At 38.3% G+C, this 23,716-nt stretch overlaps 1 pseudogene; it reads right to left on the bottom strand.

The window, feature by feature from the left end:
• Window positions 1–878: 878 nt before the first annotated feature.
• On the bottom strand, window positions 879–1,281 carry LOC131423930 (small ribosomal subunit protein uS10-like; annotated as a pseudogene).
• Between the last annotated feature and the right edge of the window lie 22,435 nt (window positions 1,282–23,716).

Genomic DNA, 23,716 nt, shown 5'->3' with positions numbered 1-23,716 from the left:
TGTGAAACCATGGTAGCATTTTATGGGTGATTGAAGTAATTTCATTTACAGCTACTACTAATGCTTTGGCTGCTGTAATGAAGCCAATGGACTGGTGTGGAAGTTCCAGATTAGAAACACTGGTGTATAGCAACATATGTTAACCAGGACAGTCAGAAAAAAAGTTCATATATTGCTAATTCTACTGAAAATAATCTTTTCAACAACAATATGTACCTTTTTAAGCCCTGTATTTTCATGTGGCTCAGTAAGTTTTCTTTTTACTGTTAATCTCTACTGAACTCAGTCTTGTTTCAGCATTGGGTGTTATTTTCATTTAAGGATCAATAAACTAGTTAAAAATATGGCCCATCCATGTCCTTAGGAGTTTAAGTTTTCAAAAAAAAATTTACATTTTGTACTTAATGTATTTTCACAAAATTGTAAAATATTTTCTCTTGTTCTGTCATATACTAACAAAAGTTTAAGTGACAAATGAAATTTTCATACATCAATTGACATTTAGTTTCAATTTTGTGTACTTATTTTGGTGGCAGAGAAACCACATATGCAAGACATCAATCTTAGAGCAGTCTTTCAAGCAGAATATGTAAAGGACTTCAATAAAACCAACCCAAAACAAGATGGATGAAAAATAAACAGACATTTTATATAAGTGAATATCCAAATAGTCAATAGAGTATTTAAAATGCACAACTTCATTATTAAGAAGGGAATTTCTTATCCAGACTATATTAAATATTAAATACTAAAATACTGATGTACATGTCAGAATGACAAAAATTTGAAAGAATAAAACCAAATGCTTACAATATAAATATACTAGAACTCTCATACATTTCTGACATAAATGGACACTTTGAAAAAAATTGTAATTTTTAAAAACTGATAATCAATTTTTTACAAGTGTTGGCATAGACATCTACAGTGTTGACTTCAACCTCCACTCCTGGCTTAATACTGATGGAGTTTTTTTGTTTTTTGTTTATTTAAACCAATCTCAGAAGGACTGTGCAAGTCAAAGAGTCCCTTGAGGATTCTCATGTGGAAGTGATCCCATGACTTGGAACCTACACCACAAGGCTTTTCTTGCAGCCCTTCTTAATCTTGATAGGTGTGCAAACAGATGCTTTCACTTTGAGATTCTTTTCTTTGTGCCTCTGATGAAGTGAGCACACACTTTCTCCAGCAATTTCACATTGCAGGTGGTGAGGGTAATTCTAGTTCTCCAAATTGCCACCTCAGGTTGTAGGGTGTCCTTCCCGTATTTTTAAATGCCATCGCTGTGCTGCAGTCTCCTGATTGATTTATTCCTGGGCAAGAGAGAACAGCTGTGAGTGTGCAGCATAAGCAAACTGAATCATGTTCTGTAGCACCACACCCACATCACTCTCTAAAAACCAAACTAAAACAAAACAATAACAAAAAACTGTTCACATATTTAAAAGCCATTTGGTATTCTTTACAGATCTTGAAAATAAGTGTATGCTATGACTTAACCATTTTGACTCCTAGTGTATACCTAATGGTATGTAAGTGCAAAAAAATGCAAAAATTGTTTGTTACAACGTTATTTAATATTTCCCCAAGCTTAAATTAAAGTGTTCATCAATGGTAAAATGAATAATATAAAATCTAATGTGATCATATAGTGGGATATTGTCCAACAATGAAAATGAACCAGTAGAGTTCTCAGGTAGTAAAGTGGATAAATCTCACAAACAGATTATTTAGTGAAGGATATCTGGCACAAAACACAAATACTTTATCATTCCAAGCAAAATCTAATCTATGGTGTTAAATTGCCTGTGGGGAAGAAAGAGGGTATAGTGCTTATGGAGAGGCATGTGATGGGGGAAAAACGTGGGGTTGTGGATAATATTTTACAACTTCACCTGGATGATGGTTACAGGAGTGTGTTTGCTTCCTGACAAATTAAACTGAGCTGTTCACATGCAATCTGTGTATAGTTTTTAATATATCTGTTATATTTCCTTTTTTAAAATAAAAAGAATAAAATGATTAACCACATGTTTTGTAGCCTTCTGACTTACTGAGAGTCATTCTTTCTTTGAATCTAGTATAGATAGAGGTCTCCCCTAAAGATATCTATATCTTAATCCCCAGAACCTGTGAATATGTTCTATGGTAAAAATATCTTTGCAGATGTCTTTAAGTAATTAAGATTCTCCTGGGTTATCTAGGGGCCCAATGTAAATTCCAGGTCCTCATGAGAAGGAGACAGCAGGGTCAGAGTTAGTGAAGCTGTGTGGGAACAACTTGGCTGGCCATAGCTGGCGCTAAAGATGGCAGAGGTCATGAGTCTAGGAATGCAGGCAGTTTCTAGAAGTTGGAAAAGACAAGAAAATGGATTTTCCCCTAATGAAACCAGAGGGAATGCAGTCCTGCCATACCTTGTTTTCAGTTCCATGAGACCTAATTTTGGACTTTAGCCTCCAGTACTGGAAGATAAATTTGTTGTTTCAAACCATGTTGGTGAGTTGCTACATGAAGAGGAAGCTATCAGTGAGCCACACATTGTAATTGTGGAAGTGTATGCCACATGATTACTCTACGAATGTGTATTGAATGAATGGTGACAGTCCCCAAATTACGGAACCCTAATTTTGATGAAGTGATGTTTTACATCAGTGTCCCTCTGTGAGAATTCAGTGATGGTATCAGCTGCCACCACAAGGCAGTTGCCTTCCAGCCCCTCTCTTTCTCTGATCTTCAGACTTCAGAGGCCTGGAGTTGAAGAAGACAGAGCACAGTCTTTGTATTCATCAGACAAAGCAAACTGAGGACAAGGATGTGGATAAAGACGGCATGATCAGTGTTTCTCCTTAGTCCATCTGAGGAATTCATTTGTCTGGAAGGTGAAAAGAATTTTTTTTAAATATTTATTTTTTAGTTTTTTAGGTGGACACAATATCTTTATTTTTTATTTTTATGTATTGCTGAGGATCATCATGATTCATCTTTTTTCCAGTACAAATTTGTTGTTTATATCTTCATATACTTAGGAATACTTTAATTTTGGACATTATTAAAAAACTGACCTATTGCTTACATATAGTTGGACCCCTAACTAGTTAAACATGATTTTATACACACACACATAAAACACATAGTCCAAAGACCTTTTCAATACATCTTTTCCTTGATTAAATTAATTCATTTTTGACATGATTGTGCCCCAATATGTCCTTCTAATAAAAGTCAATGTAACTCTTCTGTTGTCGTAAATACAAATCTTGCATAAAAAATGTGAAGACTGAAGCAGATTACCTAAGTCATTGCCTGACATTAAAAAATATATATCTGAGGAACTGTATAGAGCAATTTTCAGACTAAAATAGTTCCAGCACAACTAGTTAGTCCAAGCCATGGGAGCTTCTCTTCATTCTCATGATCTGAACGTTAAGTTCAATTACTTTGGGCTTTTTTTTTCTGTACTGGGTATTGAACCTGGGCCACACTCATGCTAGGCAAGTGCTCTTCCGCAGAGCTACAGCCCCCAAACTTTTATTTTTATTTGTGTTTTTGAGACAGAGTCTCATTAAGCTGCCCAGGCTGTCCTTGAACTTTTGATCTTCTTGACTCTCTCCAGTGGTAATTACTTGCACGACTAATGCATGTTTGAACTAACAACCATGAATGCTATTTAACAAATATAGACAACCAACCATAACTTTTAAGATGGGACAAGATTAATCAAGCTTTAAAATTTCTCAGATAAGTTTTGTAAACAACTTGGCTTATTTTCACTTGAAAAGAGAAAGATCTTTAAATTTTAAGTGACATTTTTAGAAAGCTAGTATGTTGGTAATATGAAAAAACCTGAGTGAATTCCACTATTGTGTATGTCCACAAGAACTAGGTACTAATTAGAATAAGATGAAATATGCATGCATAATTTTATCAAAATGGATTCTATTGTCATATATAACTAAAAAAAATATTAAAAGAAAAGAAGTCTGATATTTTCATACATCATTTAAATTTGAGTTTTCATCTAAAAATAAAGCAATGCAAGACTAAAACAGGCAAGCAAATAAATGCCATGATTTCATTACTACTATTGATGCAGCCATGAGGTATCTCCCCACACATCAAAGAGCCATAGTTAAGCTTCTCCAGGGACTCCCACCATAATTAAGCTTCTTGTCAGCCGAATTTACAAAGACTATCAACAAGATTTTTGCAAAGAGCTCTCGTTGTAGTTTGTAACTTCCTCTTTCTTTTAAATGCTAGGTCTGCAATTGAACTTGTACAAGAAATGCTCTCTCTGTTTTCTTGATAAAAACTTGTAAAACATCTGTCTAGCCTAAGAATATAGGACAAAGAGTAACTGTTACATAGCTATCAATTGTTGTATAACCACCCCACTGAGTATAAATCTAAGAATTTCCAGAGATTTTTATGCACATAAAGCTTAAATAAACCTGCTTTCTGAAAATTCTTTGGGTGTCCAGCCTCATCTGTCCTACATAATAACTATGTTTTCAGCAGAACTTTATAATTTTTTTTAGAGCTGGGTAACAATCACAGGGCCTCAAGCAAGATAGGAAAGTACTCTGCCACTGAGCTACATCCCTATCCTAGAAGAAAACAAAACAAAAAACCCCAAATCTCCTATTTATAAACACTTCAAAAACAAACAAAAGTTACCGTAGTCTAAAATGACAATATGGCCTGAACTTAAAATTGGAACATGTGTGTTAAGGAATTTGAAATACTTTCCAGGAACAATCTTTAACATGTTTAGCTACAGATTCTCTCTTTGAATATTATATCCAGACTCTTCCCTATAACCTAATTAAAAGGTTTCTAGGACAGAAGTGCTTGCACTCTCCTTGGCTACTGATGAAAGAGGGTTTCCCATTAACTCTGTTACCATGGGGACTCCTTTTTCACTACCCTGATCAGATTCCAATTAACTTGTTTACTTTTTGTTTTTACAGAGACAGTAGATGTGTCTTCATTTTCAATGTAGTATATGTCACCTGATTGAAGAGAAATTTTTAAATGGATTTTCAACATGCCTTTGAGGTCAGACAATCTTGCCACACTCTAGAATCCATGAGGAAGTCAAGTCATTGATTCACTGTCAAATTAAACAGGTGAGTAGCCCGCTTGAGAGATTAACCCAAATAAAGTCCTTCTTACCAGTATCCAACTGAATTCATTGTGTCTATTAGTTTGACATCACTGGAAAATTATAACTTTAAACTTAAAACTTCCCTTCATCTATGAATTATCATAGATACTTAAAATGTAAGAGAAAAATCAAGCTAAGAACACTCAAAGTATTCCTGTGCTATTTTATTCAGTCCAGCTTTGTCTATATTTACTTAAAAAGGTACCTAAATATGAATTTTCCACTTTTCTTACATTAAGTTACTTAAGGGAGTATAATTAGCTCATGTAGGGGCTGGGGATATAGCTCAGTTGGTAGAGTGCTTGCCTCGCATGCACAAGTCCCTGGGTTCAATCCCCAGCACCAAAAAAAAAAAAAAAAAAAAATTAGCTCATGTAGACACTTGAAGCACTATTGACTATATTCAATGCATACACACACAGCTTTCAAGTTCTCTTGTAGCTTCAGGTTCCCAATTTGTCATGAGGGATCTTATAGTCAGAAGCAATTCATGGATGATAGACAAAAACATCATGGAGCAAAGAAAGACGATTCTAAGAGAATTATTATTTGCAAAATGCTTCTTTATTTTAAAAAAGTATATTTACTGAAAAGTTAGTAAATTTGTATATATATATATATATATATATATATATATATATATATATATGCATGTGTGTGGGTGTATGTGTAAAAATATGTGCCCAAAGTTTATAAAAAGTCATGGAACCATCACCCAGTTTAAGAAAAATAACAAAATAACATTACATTACCATTTATGTGGCTTACACGTCTCTTCCCAAACTAATTCTCATATCTCTGTCCTCTAAGTAAAAATGATCCTGTATTTTGTGAGTCACACATGTGTTTTCCTTTAGAGTTCTAGCATTCATAGTGTATTGATCAATATAGACTATTTACATGTGTATAGTTTCCACTTCATATAAATAGAGTCATGCTGCCTATAGTATTAAGTAATTGGCTTTATGAGCACCAAATTAAGGGCTAAGGTTTTATCCATATTGTTTCTTATGGTTAAATTAATTATTTTATATTAAATACAAAAAAATCTATGAATATATTAGAGCTATTGTTCATTTTACTATTGATGCGCATTTGTATTTTGAGTTTTGTTTTTCTTTGCTATTAAATTTTACTATTAACAATCTTATTCCTTTCTTCTCTTCATATGTAAGTTTTTTGAGGCATATACATAGGGATAGAATTACTAGTTTCAGAGTTAGCTCATCTTCGCATTTATTAGACAATATGTAATAAGATTATCCCAATGCTGCATGTTTTTTTATATTTATTTTTTAGTTATAGTTGGACACAACACCTTTGTTTTATTTATTTATTTTTATGTGGTGCTGAGGATCCAACCCAGGACCTTACACATGCCTGGCGAGTGCTCTACCGCTGAGCCACAACTTCAGCCCCTGCGAGTTTTTTCCAAAATTTGAAATTATTAAGTGTATAATATTCATGCAAATCCAGTAGCAGTGAAAATAAATCTGATTGTAAGCTTACTTTTCTTATTCCAAAGTACTAGTTGCATTGAGTATCTTTTCATAGGCTTACATACCATTTGAGTTATGTTTTCTTTGAAGTAATTGTTAAGTTGTTTTTCCACTAGATTATTTTAATTTTATTGATTTGTACAAACTTCTCATGCTAAGTCTTTATCAGTAATGTAGGTAGCCAATATCTTCTCAGTTTATTTTGTATCTTTTTGCTATGATGTGTTCAAATGAATATAATTCATTGATTTTTTACTTGTTCTTTTCAGTTATACATGATAGAATATATTTTGACATATCATAAATACATAGCGTATAACTACCTATTGTTGTGGTCATACATGATGTGGTGTTACAATGGTCATGTATTCATATATGAACACAAGAAAGTTATGTCCAACTCCTTCTACTGTCTTTCCATTCTCATTCCCCCTTTCCTACCATTCCTTCCCCACTGCCATCAGAATATTCTGCCTTTGCTTTTTTTGGGAGGCTTATTTAATGTAGCATGATTGCCTCCAGTTCCATCCATTTATCCACAAATGCCATAATTTCATTATTCTTTATTCCTAATATTGCATTGTGTAATTCTACCACATTTTCTTTATCCATTCGTCTATTGAAGAACACCTAGTTTGGTTCCATAGCTTAGCTATTGTGAATTGAACTGCTATGAATATTGATGTGACTGCATCACTATAGAATGATTATTTTAAGTCCTTTGGGTATATGCGGAAGAGTGGGATAACTGGGTTAAATAGTGGTTCCATTCCAAGTTTCCTGAGAATCTCCAAACTGCTTTCCAGAGTAGTTGTACCAATTCATAGTCCCACCAACAATGTATGAGTGAATCGTTTTCTCCACATTCTTGCTAACATTTATTGTTACTCGTATTCTTGATAATTTCCATTCTGACTGGAGTGAGATGGAATATCAGTGTAGTTTTAATTTGAATTTGCATTTCCCTAATTGCTAGTGATGAACATTTTTTTCATATATTTGTTGACCATCCATATTTCTTCTTCTGTGACTTGTCTGTTCAGTTCCTTTTCCCATTTATTGATTGTGTTATTTGTTTCTTTGGTGTTAAGCTTTTTGTGTTGTTTATATATCCTGGAGAAAAATTAAATTCTATATTTTTTGTGAGGGGTATTTTGTGTTTTATAAATATTTTCTACTGAGGGAATATTCTTCTACATTGTTTTGTAAAATTGTTATATTATTTCATTTCCATTCAAGTTTTGATTTACTTATTGCATACTTTTGTGTATAACATGAGGTAAGAAGGTCCTTTTGTTTATTTCCAAGGGATTAATCAATTCTCCAAGTATTATACATTGACCAAGAAGGCCAGAAAAAAAACACCTGTGTTTGTTTGGATTCTATGATTTTGTTATTTATTTGAGATATCAATCTTGCAAACATCAAATTTTAATGTAAGTGTGAATTTCATTCTAGACTCCATATTGAACTTTATACTAAGCAATTCATTTATCCATGTACTAGTATGGTGTGCTATCTGTATAACTATGGCATAGGCCTTAATATCTGATAAGGTCAGTTTTCCATTGCTTTTTCTTTCTGTAGTGTCTTCTTAGTTCTTGGATTATCATATAAATGTTAAAAACAGCTTGTGAAGTTCAACACAAACACACAAATGCCTGCTGTGATTTTGATCAGAATTTCAATGATTTCATACCAATTTTTGTAGCTGTCATCTTCATGATAATATGTGAACATAGTTTGAGTTTGTCTGTTTATTTTGGTTTGTTTGTTTGTTTGATGCTTAACCACTGAAACAATTCCCCAGTCTTTTTCTATATTTCATTTAGAGACAGGGTCTTGTTGAGTTGCTTAGGACCTCACTATGTTGCTAAAGTTGGCGTTGAACTCACAATCCTCCTGCGTAAAACTGGGAAGCTCCTAGGTAATTTACAGGAATGTCCCATCATGCCCAGTACAGTTTGTAATTTAACTGATTTTGATCTTTCTCAAAATTTTCAAGGCTATTTTATAATTATTTACAATATATTTTGCAAATCTCTTAAACATCCAGTGATTAAGAATAAAAATAAGTTGTCAATAATGAGTCACTCAAGTTACATGATGCTAACAGAAAAAAATTTAATTCATACACAAATCATTAGAAAGCTGAACAATATGTGTAGACACAATTTACAATGCAAAAAGGAATTTGAATTATATTGAGGAAAAAAAACCTTAGAAATTTAATTTTTACTTTAAAAAAATTTAAGAAGTATTACAAGACAGTAGAATGTGTTCTAACATACATACGTTGAAAGTTATGTCCAATTCATTCTGTTATCTTTCTTATTGATATTTCCTTCCGTCCACTCATTTCCTGCTGGGAGCCATTAGCCAAGTAGGTATGACAATTTCCTTGCCAGCGTACCCCATGTTGCTGACATGTTGCAGTGACATTGAATGTAAGTGACCTTGCTCAAGGACCAAGGCAGATTAGGGTGTTCCCGGTTTTAAGATAATCTTGTTTAGGGCGTTCCCAGTTTAGGTTCCAGGTTTAAGGTTTAAGATTATTCCTGCTGGGAATAGGGCGTATCCTGCTACCTGAGTTCCCCTTGAGTTCTCACGGGATTCAGACAGTATATTTTGGGAGACAGAAGCCCAGAGAACGTGAATTTGGGAGAGAAGGTGGATTTGGGCAGAGAACGTGGATTTCCCCAGAACGTGATTGTAGACGGCTGGTGTGAGTTCGGGAATAAAGAGTTGCTGTTTGAATCTACAAGCTGTGTGGTGGCTCGTGATCGTGTGCCCAGCCAGACTGTGGCATTTGTGCCCAGCCAGACATTGGCATTTGGTGGCCCGTACGAGGAACTTCTGAAGCTTAGAGGTAAGTGAAATTGCTCGCCCCTGAGGAAGAGCGAAAGAATGGGTGACCAACTCAAAAAACAATGTGTTATTGTTTTGATTTATCTTGTTTTTGTTTCAAGCTGCCTATCCCTAGAAATTTCTCAGGCAAACTGGAAAAAATGGTTGACTAAAGGTTTGAAGTTTGTCGGCCCTGAGGAAGAGAAAATTGATACAACGATTTTTTATTCCGTTTTTGTTTCATTCAGTTTCGGCTTTGTTTTGTGCTATCTTATTGGGTTGCGTTATCTTTATAGTAGATTAGAAATTAGTAAAAAACAAACCGAAAAGATGTTAAGTAAATTGTTAGAGGTTCAGACCATGGAGAAAGACATTTTAGATCAAGCAAAAGAGATGGTCTCTCGAGCTAGTCAGACAGAGGAAGAAAATTTAAAGGAAAAGGGGTTATTAGGAAAAAGGCCACAACAGGAGGCTGTTACTAACTCCGTTTTATCACAAGAGGGCGTAATTCAACCAACAGCCCCACCGATGGAGACAGCTGAGTGGCCCTCAAACCCCGTAGTTGATAAATGGGATCCTGAGACAGGACCTCAAAGATTAGCATGCCCTGTACTTGAACAGGCAGGAGGGCAGCGAATTCACCGTGCTTTAGATTTTAAAACAGTGAAGCAGTTAAAGGAGGCTGTAACAACCTATGGTCCCCAAGCTCCCTTCACGGTAAGCATGGTTGAGTCCATTACTAACTTGGACATGACGCCAGCAGATTGGGCTAGCATGTGTAAATCTGTACTAAATGGAGGACAATATTTGTTATGGAAGGTTGCCAATGAGGAATTTTGCACGGAGACAGCTAGGCGAAATGCAGCAGCCGGTTACCCTCAAAGAAATCTAGATATGTTGTTAGGAAAAGGACCTTATGAGGGTCAACGGCAACAAATTGAATATGATCCTGCTATATATGCACAAATTGCTGCAGACGCAGTTAGGGCATGGAAGACTTTACAAGGACATGGAGATTTACAAGGTCAGCTATCTAAGGTAATACAGAGAGCTAATGAACCTTATGCTGACTTTGTAGATAGGCTAATTCAAACGGCTGCCAAAATTTTGGGGGATACAGAACAAGCAATGCCATTAATAAAACAACTGGCTTATGACCAAGCAAATCGTTGCTGCAGAGAGGTTATTAGACCATGGAGACATGAAGATTTAAACACATATATTAAATTATGTAGAGATATTAATGAACAAGGGCAAGTCTTGGCAGCTGCAGTACAACAGGCTTTAGATGCCAGGCCAAAAACATGCTATGATTGTGAACAAACAGGACATTTTAAAAGGAATTGCCCCATAGGAGGAGGGTTTAACAAAAGTAGGTATCAAAGGAATAGAATACCAGGTATTTGCCCACGATGCCGTAGAGGGAGACATTGGGCTAATGAATGCCGTTCTCAAACCACCATAGAAGGTACTCCCTTATCAAAAAATGGACAAAGACCAGGTATTTATCCAAGATATCGTGGAGAAAGGCATCAGGCTCCATTGCCAAAAAACGGACAGGGGGGCCCAATGCTCCGGGGCCCACAACCACAAATATACGGGGCAGTGGAGGATCCCAGCAACACCATCAGGGTAGTGCCCAGGACACATTGTCCATTAAATCCCTCATCAGACAAACCCAAGGGAGCGCAGGGTTGGACATCTGTGCCTCTGCCAGAGCAGTATTAACTCCAGAGATGGGAGTTCAAATCATTCCCACAGGAGTAAAAGGACCTCTTTCCCAAGGAACAGTAGGCTTATTATTGGGACGTAGTTCATCTACATTAAAAGGACTTATGATAAGTCCTGGGGTAATTGATCCCGATTATGTAGGTGAAATAAAAATTATAGCTAGTTCTCCAAGAGGTATATCAGTAATTTCACCTGGAGATAGAATAGCACAGTTGTTAATAATACCCAGCCTACATAATAAATTTCCTAGTCATAGTGTAGAAAGAGGTTCCAGGGGATTAGGCTCCACAGGTGTAGATTGGGCTATGTTGTCTTTAAATTTAGATTCTCGCCCAATGCTAAAACTAAATATTCAAGGTCATGAGTTTAATGGGCTACTGGACACAGGAGCTGACCTTAGCATCATATCTCGTCAAGAATGGCCAAAACATTGGCCATTACAACAAGCCACTCAAACGCTTCGAGGCCTAGGAGTGGCGACTAATCCCCATAGAAGTTCTATGATATTAGATTGGAAGGATCCTGAAGGATGTGAAGGAACTATACAGCCATATGTATTGGATCATCTTCCTATAAATTTATGGGGACGAGATGTCCTAGATCAATTAGGTTTGACGTTAACAAATAACATCAATCCTAATGCACCCACTACTAGGGCTAGACAAGGCTTTAGGAAAGAAAAAAGATTAGGAAAACAAGGGCAAGGTATAGCAGCACCAGTACAAATAGATCAAGGAACAGACAGACATGGGTTGGATTTTCAGAAAGGGCCACTGAGACAATCAAAATTACTTGGAAATCAGAAAGACCAGTGTGGGTTCCTCAGTGGCCCCTGACTAAAGAAAAGATGCAAGTAGCCCATGATCTGGTCAAACAACAATTAACGGAAGGACATATACAACCTTCCATATCTCCCCATAATACTCCCATTTTTGTCATCAAAAAGAAATCTGGTAAATGGAGATTATTGCAAGATTTAAGAGCCATTAATAATGAGATGGTTGTTATGGGACCTGCTCAATCAGGGATTCCTCAATTGTCTGCTTTGCCAAAAACCTGGCATGTTTTAGCTATAGATATTAAAGATTGTTTTTTTTCAATTCCAATTCATCCCGAGGATAGTCCACGTTTTGCATTTACTATCCCTGCATTAAATCATGAAGGTCCTGATCAGAGATATGAATGGAAAGTACTCCCTCAAGGGATGGCTAACAGTCCAACTATGTGTCAAATATATGTTAACAAAGCAATCCAGCCACTTAGAAATCAAAATCCTGAACTACAAATATTTCACTATATGGATGATGTATTATTGGCACATAAAGATAAAAACATATTGCTGGAATGTTATGCCACACTTACAAACTTATTAAAAAATTATAATCTAGAGATAGCAATAGATAAAGTACAATTAAATTTTCCAATTAATTATTTAGGAGTTCTATTATCCTCAACCATGGTCCGTCCACCAAAAATTCAAATACGAGTAGATCAACTCAAATCACTTAACGACTTTCAAAAGTTATTGGGAGACATAAATTGGATAAGGCCTTATCTAGGTATACCAACAGGAGAATTGGGACCTTTATTTGATATTCTAAAAGGTCCATCAGATCCAAATTCACCCCGCATGTTAACTCCTAAAGCAAGAAAGGCATTAAAAATTATTGAAACATATATGGAAAACATACATTTGGATAGAATTGATATAAGTTTGCCTTTATTATTTATTGTACTACCAACAAAAAATATTCCTACAGGAGTATTTTGGCAAGAAGGTCCATTATTGTGGATACATTTATCTTATTCTCCTAACACTATTCTTACTAGGTATCCTGAGGCTGTAGGACAATTAATACTCAAAGGAATAAAAGCAGCGAAGGGAGTGTTTGGAATTTCTCCCAATAAAATTATTACTCCATATACTATGGATCAAATTGATGAGTTAGCTAATGAGTTAAATACTTGGGCAATAATCATGTGTAAATCTAATGTTTCATTTGATAATCATTTACCATCTAATCCTTTGTTGTCTTTTTGGTCTAAGCATCCTGTAGTTTTTCCTAAAATGACAAGAAAAACACCTATCATGAATGCTCCAAATATATTCACTGATGGGTCAAATAATGGTACAGCAGCAGTAGTTACCCCTGATCAAACTTTTACATTTTTAGTACCCAAACAATCAGCTCAAAAGGTAGAGCTTAATGCAGTTTTACAAGCTTTTGTGATGTTTAAAGATTCTGTATTTAATTTATTTTCTGATAGTCAGTATGTAGTTAATGCTATAGTATCTCTTGAAGATGCTGGTAGGATTTCCCCTTCTTCTACTGTTTTCTCTTTGTTTTCCACTATACAAAGTCTAATCTGGGACAGAAAAGATCCATTCTTTATAGGACATATTAGGGCACATACAGGATTGCCTGGAGCCCTTAGTTTAGGCAATGATTTAGCAGATAAAACTACACATGACATACATATTTTCTCTACATTTGAAGAAGCTACAAATTTTCATAAAAGGTTTCATGTTAATGCTAATACTTTACAAAAGCGTTTTAAAATAACTAAGGAACAAGCCAGACATATAATAAAACAATGTCAAAATTGTGTGACATTTTTACCACAAGTTAATCTTGGAGTCAGTCCTAGAGGACTGATACCTAACCATATTTGGCAGATGGATGTCACACACTTGCCAGAATTTGGAAAATTAAAATATTTACATGTTACAGTCGATACTTCTTCTGGATTTTTGATGGGCTCCCTTCATGCCGGAGAAAAAACTAAAGATGTTATAGCTCATTGCTTACAAAATTTTGCCACTGTGGGCGTTCCTAAACAGTTAAAAACCGATAATGGTCCTGGCTATACCTCTACCTCTTTTAAACAATTTTGCTCATCATTTGGTATTACTCATATAACAGGAATCCCATACAATCCACAGGGACAAGGCATAGTTGAAAGAGCTCATCAAACTATTAAAACATACTTATTAAAGCAAAAAGAGGGAATTGGAAGGGGGTATATATCCCCCAAAGATAAACTTAAAATAACGCTTTTTACTCTAAACTTTTTAAATTTGGATTCATCAGGACTTAGTGCTGCGGAAAGGCATATGTATCCAAAAAATGTACATAAGCCTAAAGTACTTTGGAAAGATATTCTAACAGGACAATGGAAAGGTCCTGACCCAGTGATTGTCTGGAGTCGGGGGTCTGTTTGTGTTTTTCCACAGGGAGAACAGCAGCCCATTTGGATTCCAGAGAGATTAACTAAAACAGTTTCTACAGATCGAAAAGAAGATGATTTGACTCAAATCCATAACAGTTGATATCCAGAACTCCAGCTTGGCCATTCTTACATCTGCGACAGTGATTAACCAGGATGCTTTTTTCAATAGCTATTTTATTATTGCATTTTTCCACATCATAAGGTTCTATTTTTATTTTTTGAGCTCATACAAACCTAGGTTAATGTTTTTCTGATCAGTTTTATTTTTTGACTGTGGAGTTTTTAAACATTGCAATGGAGATTTCACCTAGGTAAAGCTACAAGGCCTTTACTATTTTCTTATGTGTTGTACGTTTGTGTACACTCTTGTGTTTTGTGTTGTATGTCTGTATGTGCGTATGTCCATATTTCTTATATGAGGAGCGCTCAAGAAAAAATGGATCCGAATTATTATTATTTTTTTTATTCACGTGATTTAAATGGTTTAATTTAAATTATGTAAACAGCTGTTAAGGATTGTTTTTAAAGGTGGTTAACAGATCTGTTTGTTTACTAATTTAAATTAGGTAAAAAGCTGTTAAGGATTGTTTTTAAAGTAGGTTAACAGATCTGTTTGTTTACTTTCACCTTTCCTTTTCATTATATTTAATAATTCTTTTCAGGATAATGTCTCTTTAGCATCATTGCCAGAATTCCTATCTCCATCCCAGTGCCGGTGAAGAACTCAACAAGTAATGCTCAATCAAAGAGTCAACTTACTTTGGGAGGAAACGGATTTTGGGAGGAAATGGACATATTGATAGATTCCTCTGCTTTGAACTGCTTGCAGAACTTGCCTGGACTATGTAACTATCGTTTGGTGCAGCGAATTGTGGTAATGCTAGCATATCTTTGCTGATGGTGTCACTAGTGATGCAATTTTTATTTCCTTGCCAGCGCACCCCATGTTAATTGTGGTAGTGCTGACATATCTTTGCTGATGGTGTCACCAGTGATGCAATTTTTCCCAAGGAGCCGTCAATTGGCTTGGTGTCGTGGCATTTCTGTATCCTCCTCCCTTCTGCTAGTGATGGTCTAAAATTTGGGGGCCAATGGCTTATGCTGGACCGGTAGTCAGTGACGGGTATGATCCAATTGCAGTGGTATCAACCTAAGACAGGAGGCTGACGCCTAAAGGTCAGTTTTCCGATGACGGGTAAGAACCATATGTTGAATTGGACAACCTACCAGGCACGGTCCATAAGCCACATTAACCTCACTCCCCCACTGGCACCAAGGCCAAATTTGGGGGCCAACAGAGGTGAGGCAAAGAACCTCACCCCCGCACTGGTGCATAGACCTATCCACAAGTATGGCTGTATGCTGGACCGGTAGTCAGTGACGGGTATGATTCAATTGCAGTGGTATCAACCTAAGACAGGAGGCTGACGCCTAAAGGTCAGTTTTTCCCATGACGGGTAAGAACCATATGTTGAATTGGACAACCTACCAGGCACGGTCCTTAAGCCACATTGCTTGTTGTTTAATTAATCAGAAGGGGGGAGATGCTGGGAGCCATTAGCCAAGTAGGTATGACAATTTCCTTGCCAGCGTACCCCATGTTGCTGACATGTTGCAGTGACATTGAATGTAAGTGACCTTGCTCAAGGACCAAGGCAGATTAGGGTGTTCCCGGTTTTAAGATAATCTTGTTTAGGGTGTTCCCAGTTTAGGTTCCAGGTTTAAGGTTTAAGATTATTCCTGCTGGGAATAGGGCGTATCCTGCTACCTGAGTTCCCCTTGAGTTCTCACGGGATTCAGACAGTATATTTTGGGAGACAGAAGCCCAGAGAACGTGAATTTGGGAGAGAAGGTGGATTTGGGCAGAGAACGTGGATTTCCCCAGAACGTGATTGTAGACGGCTGGTGTGAGTTCGGGAATAAAGAGTTGCTGTTTGAATCTACAAGCTGTGTGGTGGCTCGTGATCGTGTGCCCAGCCAGACTGTGGCATTTGTGCCCAGCCAGACATTGGCAATTTCCCTTTGTTTATTCAAATGAACATACACTCTCCCCATCACCTTATTGTATGTTAGCATCCACAGATTAGAACATTTGGCCTTTGGTTTTATGGGATTGACTTATTTCATTTAGCATGATAGTCTCTAGTACTAGCAAATGCCATAATTTCATACTTTTTATAGCTGAGTAATATTTCATTGTGTATATATACCACATTTTTAATGGATTCATTTGTTGAAGGGCATCAAGGTTGGTTCCATAGCTGAGCTATTGTGAACTGAGCTCCTATAAAATTAATGTGGCTGCATCACTGCAGTATGCTGATTTTAAGTCCTTTGGGTATAAACCAAGGAGTAGGATAACTAGGTTAAATAGTGGTTCCACTGCAAGTTTCCTGAGGAATCTCCATACTGCTTTCCATAGTGGTTGCACCAATTTTCAGTCCCACCAGCAATGTATGAGTGTACATTTTTCTCCACATCCTCATCAAAATATATTGTCATTTGTATTCTTGATACTTGCGATTCTGACTAGAGTAAGATGGAACCTCTGTGCGGTTTTAATTTGCATTTCTCCAATTGCTAGAGATGTCAAACACTTTTTCATACATTTATTAATGATTTATATTTCTTCTGTGAAGTACCTGTTCAGTTCCTTTTCCCATTTATTGATTGAATTATTTGTTATTTTTGGTGTTAAGTTTTTTGCGTGTTTTGTATATCCTGGAGAGTAATGCTTTATTTGAGGTGCTGGTGGCAAAGATTTTCTCCTATTCTGCAGTTTCTCTCTTATTCTTCTTGATTGTTTCCCTTGATGTGAAGAAGCTTTTTAGTTTGATACCATCTCACTTATTGATTCTTGATTTACTTCTTGTGATTTAGGAGTCTTTTTGAGGAGGTAAGTTCCTAAGCTGACATAAGGAGGGTTTAGCCTACATTTTCTTCTGGTAGGTGCAGGTTTTCTGGTCTAATGTCCAGATCCTTGATCCATTTTGAGTTGAGTTTTGTGCATGGTGGGAGATAGGAGTTCAATTTCATTATGTTATATATGAATGTGCAGTTTTCTGAGCACCATTGTTTGAAGAGGCTATCTTTTATCCAATGTATGTTCATGGCACCTTTATCTGGGGGAGATAACTGTATTTATGTAGATTTGTCTCTGTATCTTCTATTCAGATCCCCCACACTGCCACCCACTTCTCAGTCGTAGATTTAAACTATATCGTTTTGCCTTTAACCTGGACTGTCCTTCCTCAGGGATTTCGAGATAGTCCACACCTCTTTGGAAAAACCTTGGCCTCCGACTCCAATCTTTTCACCCCCAGTGCCGCGAATCCACCCTCTTGCAATATGTTGATTAAAGCACCCCGCCACAGCCTTTAAGGCTACGGTAGCCCTCAGGGACTCCTTTCTTGGGCAGATTCCAAAGTCCTAGTCCTCTTACCTTTAAGACTCAGCCGCTAGAGAGACGCTTACCCTCCCCTTCCTCTTTCTTGCCCTGCATCTCCCCTCTTTCTGGCCCTGGGAGTATCCAGCCTCTCCAGGAGGGGTCCTGAAAAGTCTTGGCTAAGGTCTCTCACAGTTCCTGCTCCGGCCAGGATGAGAGCTTCAACTGTCAGGATTCGGTGACGACCCATCTCTGCAGCTGGAACCTGCCACTTAGGCACTCCTGATTTTTTGGCTCTAGCCGGGATGCCTCTTTTGCCAATAAATCAGTTTCCTCCTTCTTTGTGTCCTCTTTCCTCCTCCTTACATGGGTAATGTGTCCTCTCTGCCGGTCAACTCTCACTTACAATGCCTCTTGGATGAAATATAGCACCCAAGCCTGGCCCACTTATCCCTTAGACAACCAAAGCAGATGGCCCTTTTTTGGGTCCCTGGATCCCTCCATTCTAAGGGATCTCTACAATTACTGTGAGCGTTCAAAAAATGGGTAGATATCGCTTATGTCCAGGCTTTTTCTTCTTGCTCCTATCCAATCCTGCTCTCTGCACCTCTTGCAAACCTCTGCAAATTCTTCTAGCCCATCCAAAGGGCACTCAACAGATGACACAGTTCTCCTACTTTCTTGGCCTTAAAGGGATATCGGGCCTCTCCACAAAAGGCCCAAATAGCATCTAGGGTTCTCTATCTCTCAAGGGAAAAAGGCCATTAAAACAGTTTATCCTTCTTGGGTTTGGCTGGGTACTTCAGGGCCTGGACTCCCTCCTCACCAGGCCGCTATATAATCTGGCCAAGGGCCCCCAAGATGAAACCCTACTCTCAGCGGTAGGGAAGCCCTTTAAAAAGGCCCTCCTCTGGGCACCTGCGCTGCATCTCCCCTGATGTCTCCTGACCCTTCACCCTCTATCTACATGAAAAACAGGGACAAAGTCTGGGCATTCTGGGTCAGGAATATGGCCCCACATTTGCACCAGTGGCCTACCTATCCAACCCCACCATCAGGGGCTGGCCCCCATGCCTCAGAGCCCCAGCAGCAGCCCATGACCTCCAGAAAGAAGCATACAAGCTTACCTTTGGCTCCCTGCTAACCATCTCATCTCCTCACCATCTAAAGGATTTCCTCACTTATAAGGGGCTACAGTCACTTCCTCCTTCCAGGGTTCTATCCCTCCTTGTCTCTCCTTGAAAATCCCTCCATCGTTTTTCAGCCCTGCTCTCCATTAAACCCTGCCTCCCCCCTCCCATCTTCTCCCTCACAAGATCCCATCCACAAATGCCTGGAGGTATTAGACACAATTTTACCCTGCCCTACCACCACTTCTGAGGGACCCCTGCTGTCTTTGGACCTTGTTTGGTTCTCAGATGGTAGCTCCTTTATACACAAAGGGGTTAAAGTGGCGGAGAATGCAGTCATTTCCCTCTCATTCATCATAGAGGCAAAACTTCTCCCACCCAATACCACCAACCAACAAGCTGAACTCATAGCTGCCACAAGGGCATGTGAGCTAGCAGAGGGAAAAACCCTCTCCCTATAGACAGATTCCAAATACATCTTCCATATCCTGATCTCCCACACAGCCATTTGGAAAGAAAGGGGGCTATTGACCACCAAAGGGATGGCAGTCATTAATTCCACACTTATTTCTGGCCTACTTTGAGCCTCCAGGCTGCCTTCCCAACTGGGAATAATCCAGTGCAAAGCCCACCAAACTGACTCCTCCCTTACTACTCTTGGGAATTCCAAGGCCAATCAGGCATCTCCATGAGCCGCCCTAAGATCCCAACAACTCTTCCAGTTTCTTCACTCTCTATTCCAATATAGTCCACAGAGTCTCACTATTTTTCTTCACTCCATTTTCACCCTTTCCCCACGCGACCCTCCTACAACAGATCACTTAGTTGATCTGTTGCTTACTCACATAATCCCCCATTTTGGAATGCCTACTTCTATCCAATCAGACAATGGCCCAGAATTCACCTCGAAGATAACTCAGGGACTGGCTCATGCGCTATCACTCCCTTGGCATTTCCATTGCCCTTACTGCCCCCAGGCTTCCAGAAAGGTTGAAAGGACCAATTGGTCCCTTAGACCCTCACCAAGCTCACCATGGAATTAAGCCTGGACTGGGTAAATTTGCTCCCTTTGGCTTTATTGCGCATTAGAGCCTTGCCAAAGAAGCCTCCTAATCTCTCACCTTATGAAGTCATGAATGGCCCTCCCCTCGTTCCTCCCGAATTGCCTACAGAACCCCTACCAGCTCTGAAACCTATGCCCTGCCCCTCCTCTTCCATCTACACTCTAAACTCTGGCACTATCAAGACTGGCTCCTTCCTGACCCCAGTCTCTTTCAAAACCCTACCCCCTTAACACCTGGTCAACTTGTTTACTATTGCCCACCGGGGGGAAAGCCCCCTTTAAAACCAAATTGGGAGGGTCCTGCTCAGGCAATTATGTGCACTCCCCTGGTAGCCAAACTCAAGCTGTCTAATAACCAACTTACCCCGTGGATTCACATTTCCAGGCTTAAGCCCAGCACTCCTACACCTTCATCAGAAGAGCCAATGATCTTCACTTGTCATTAAGTACTCTTGTCATCCCTCCCCACAAGATCCCCTCAAGCTCCACCTCTCTGTGTCGCTGTTCTTAGCCCAATACCTGAAGATGTTCCATAAATGGGTTCTCCTACTGCTACCCCTCATTTCTGGCCCCTCTTGGGTCCTCTCTTTGCCCTGTGTCTGGAGATTCAAAGCAAGTGACCCTAAGGGCCCCCTCCAGCCAGACCCCCTTCTCCTCCTTACAGACCCCTTACTTGCTTGGATCTGGCCGGTAGTGGGACCATTGTGTGTTGTCCTTCTGACAGACCACTTAGGTATCCGGAGCATGGTGACCCCTGAATAAGTGTGAACTACCTTTATCATAAGAGAGCACTTTATCAGTTGCCTTCTGGGCCTAAGGAGCAGCATGTGTATTTTGTTTACCCTCCCAGTTTTGTAAGAATTTCAAGTATCAGTATTTAAAGTTGAGGTGTTTCACATAAAATCTGAAGAGATCTGACTTCTCTCAAAGGGAAATCTGGGAACAATGGGCCACCGTCCTTCCTTGGCTGCCTTCGTTCAGAGCATGGGAGAAGCTATTTCGAGAAAGGTAAAGACAGAAGCAAGCTGGTATACCCAGGTAGGAGAAAGTTTGAAGAGCAGCCTTAATAGAGAGTGGAGGGAGCTAGATTGGACTAGGAATGAAGAGTGGAATTGAGGGTGTTAGGTGCAGGACAGGCTGGTCTGCCAAAGAAAGTTAGCTGCAAGATGACCTTGTTCTTTATTATCTGTTTGCTTCAAGCTCAAATGCCTAACCCCCATTCAAGGCTGAACACTTAACCCCCCTTGGTGCAACAAGGCAGCTTGCAGACCCAGAGACCCCATTAGATTTGGGCTATAAAAACTCCTTGTGCCTATTCCTTCCCTTTATCATAAAGTTCATTCAGACTCAGGTGGGTAAAAGATTTCTAATCAAGCTTTTAACCAGCTTCTCCTCAGGAATTACCAACTCCTGGCTACTGATGATACCTCCAGTCGAGACCTATGCCGAATGGACTGACATCATCATGAATCTGTGGTGGTAAGGAACCTTTGTTGATCTAGTTCCTGAAGTTATACCTGTCCTCTCTCCCCTCCTGTGGGGGTTCCTTACTTCCCTCCTCTCTGATTCTCCCACACCGCCCCATCTCAGTGGGAAACAGCTAGAATGAGTAGATGGCCACTCTCATTTAATAACAAAGAAGGGGGAATGTTGGGAGTTGCCCCGGCTCCAAAGACTAACTTCCCCATCCCCCCCCCCAGAAGAGCCATCCAATGGTGAGCCCTGCTGGCTCACATGATCCTTACCCACCAATCAGAAAGCACCCCATGCCAACTGTCAAACCATTCAACCATTAAACTGTCATAACCGTCAAACCATCCCTGGCTCTATAAATAAGCAGAGCTGTTCCTCAATAAATGGGCATTTTCTCTGACAAGGAGCCTTGTTCGTTCTTTCAGGTGGTAATGGCATAAGTTGGTTCACAACTTAATTTTTTAACAACTGATAATCAGTTATTAAAACAGTTGATTTAGTCACAAAATTACACTTCTTGAAGTCTTTATTTTCAAATGTGATTTCCCAAGGAGTCCATGTTGAATATGATTGTCAATGAACCTCTGATGAGACTATTTCACCTATTAGCATGTTTCTAGTAAAATTTTATTCAAAAACAAAGGAATGAGGAATTTGCAGTAGGCGTCATAACATAATAACTGACACAGTATAATTACTCCATGGGTGGCATTGTATTCCATGCCTTCATTTATTAATGAGAATTATTTTATAGTCATTTATTTGTTAATGAGAATCCCATCATTGCAGTATTAGGGTACTTGAGGACACAAAGGCTAGATTACAGTTCCAAGGTCCTACAGGCACTGCTACTACAGTGATAGTACTATTGGTAGTCATCACAATACTATGATTGATATAATATAATATAATGTGTTAGAATATAATTTAACACTCTTAATTTTTTACATTTCATATTCATATAACTCATATACAACAATACCAAAGTAAAAGGTTGACTAGTTGTTTAGAATTTACTGAAGAGTTGGAATGGAGACAATAATCATTCTGAGGTAAAGAGAAAATGACAATTGTACATTTCACATTCCTTTTTCCAGTGGCCAAAAGAGAAATCACCTAAAAAGGGGTGGGGGTGGGGGGGTGGGCAGGTCAATTTACAGACATATCCATTCCCTGGAGGTTATTAGATTCATGTTGTCTGCCTCAAAGAAAAAGAGATCTCCTTCAAAACCTCTCACAGCAATTTTTTCATCTTTTTTTAAGTAATTCATATTTTTATTTATTTGGTCATCTTTTATACTTATTTATAGATAATAATTATACATAATTATTGGGTAAAAAGTGATGCTTTTATGCACACATGCATTGAGGAATGAGAAAATTAGGCAAATTAACATATCCATAACTTTATATACTTATCTATTTTTTTGGTGGTAGTACCTAAAATTCAATTTGTAATTTGAATTGTACAATACATTGTGTTTTATTTCTAATTTATTTTAAAATTATTTTTCAAGAAAGTAAAATACAGATAGAGAAAATAGCAACACAAACACTTATGTGATTACTACTTGGATTAAAAGAGAGAGAGCTTGGACTTGCTTCTTTATCTACTTACAAGTCAGCACAGTGTAGACACAACCACAATTCAATATGTTAGCAATACTAATAATGTCAATATCTAGCCTAGATACTTATCACCTGGCTGTGCAGTAGATCTCCAGAATTTATTCCTCTTGTTTACCTGAAACTTTACCTTTTAATAAATCTTTCTCCTTTCCCTCACCTTCCCCTCAGTCTATGGTATCTCCATGCTACTCTCTATATCTGTGAGTTCTAATTTTTAGAGTCCAATTTAAGTGAGTAACTCACACCTTGATTATGTAATTTGATATTCCCCTAAGATCATTGCCATTCTAGCCCCATGGCCTTGTGATTCCTTTCCCACTCTACTTGGCACCTCTGTCTTAACTGACTGGAACATCCCTAAATCTTCTGACATGTTGATCCCCAATTCTTGTTTCTCTGCTCCCCAACTCAGTTACTGAGGCTCATTCTGCTGCCCATGAGAGCCCTACGACTACTAACTTTGTAGCTCTTAACAGCTCTAATTTTGTGACCTCTAGTCAGATCCAGTGTTCTCCATCTTGATAATCTCATTCCCACTCACTCCTTTGCTCTGCTCTGTTCAAG

This window comes from Marmota monax, unplaced genomic scaffold, assembly GCF_021218885.2.
Source record: "Marmota monax isolate L192 unplaced genomic scaffold, Marmota_monax_Labrador192_F-V1.1 WCK01_AAM20220418_F8-fsc00061, whole genome shotgun sequence".
Classification (NCBI taxonomy): domain Eukaryota; kingdom Metazoa; phylum Chordata; class Mammalia; order Rodentia; family Sciuridae; genus Marmota; species Marmota monax.
The sequence above is the reverse complement of the archived record's forward strand: the minus strand, read 5'-3'. Positions and strand labels throughout refer to the sequence as shown.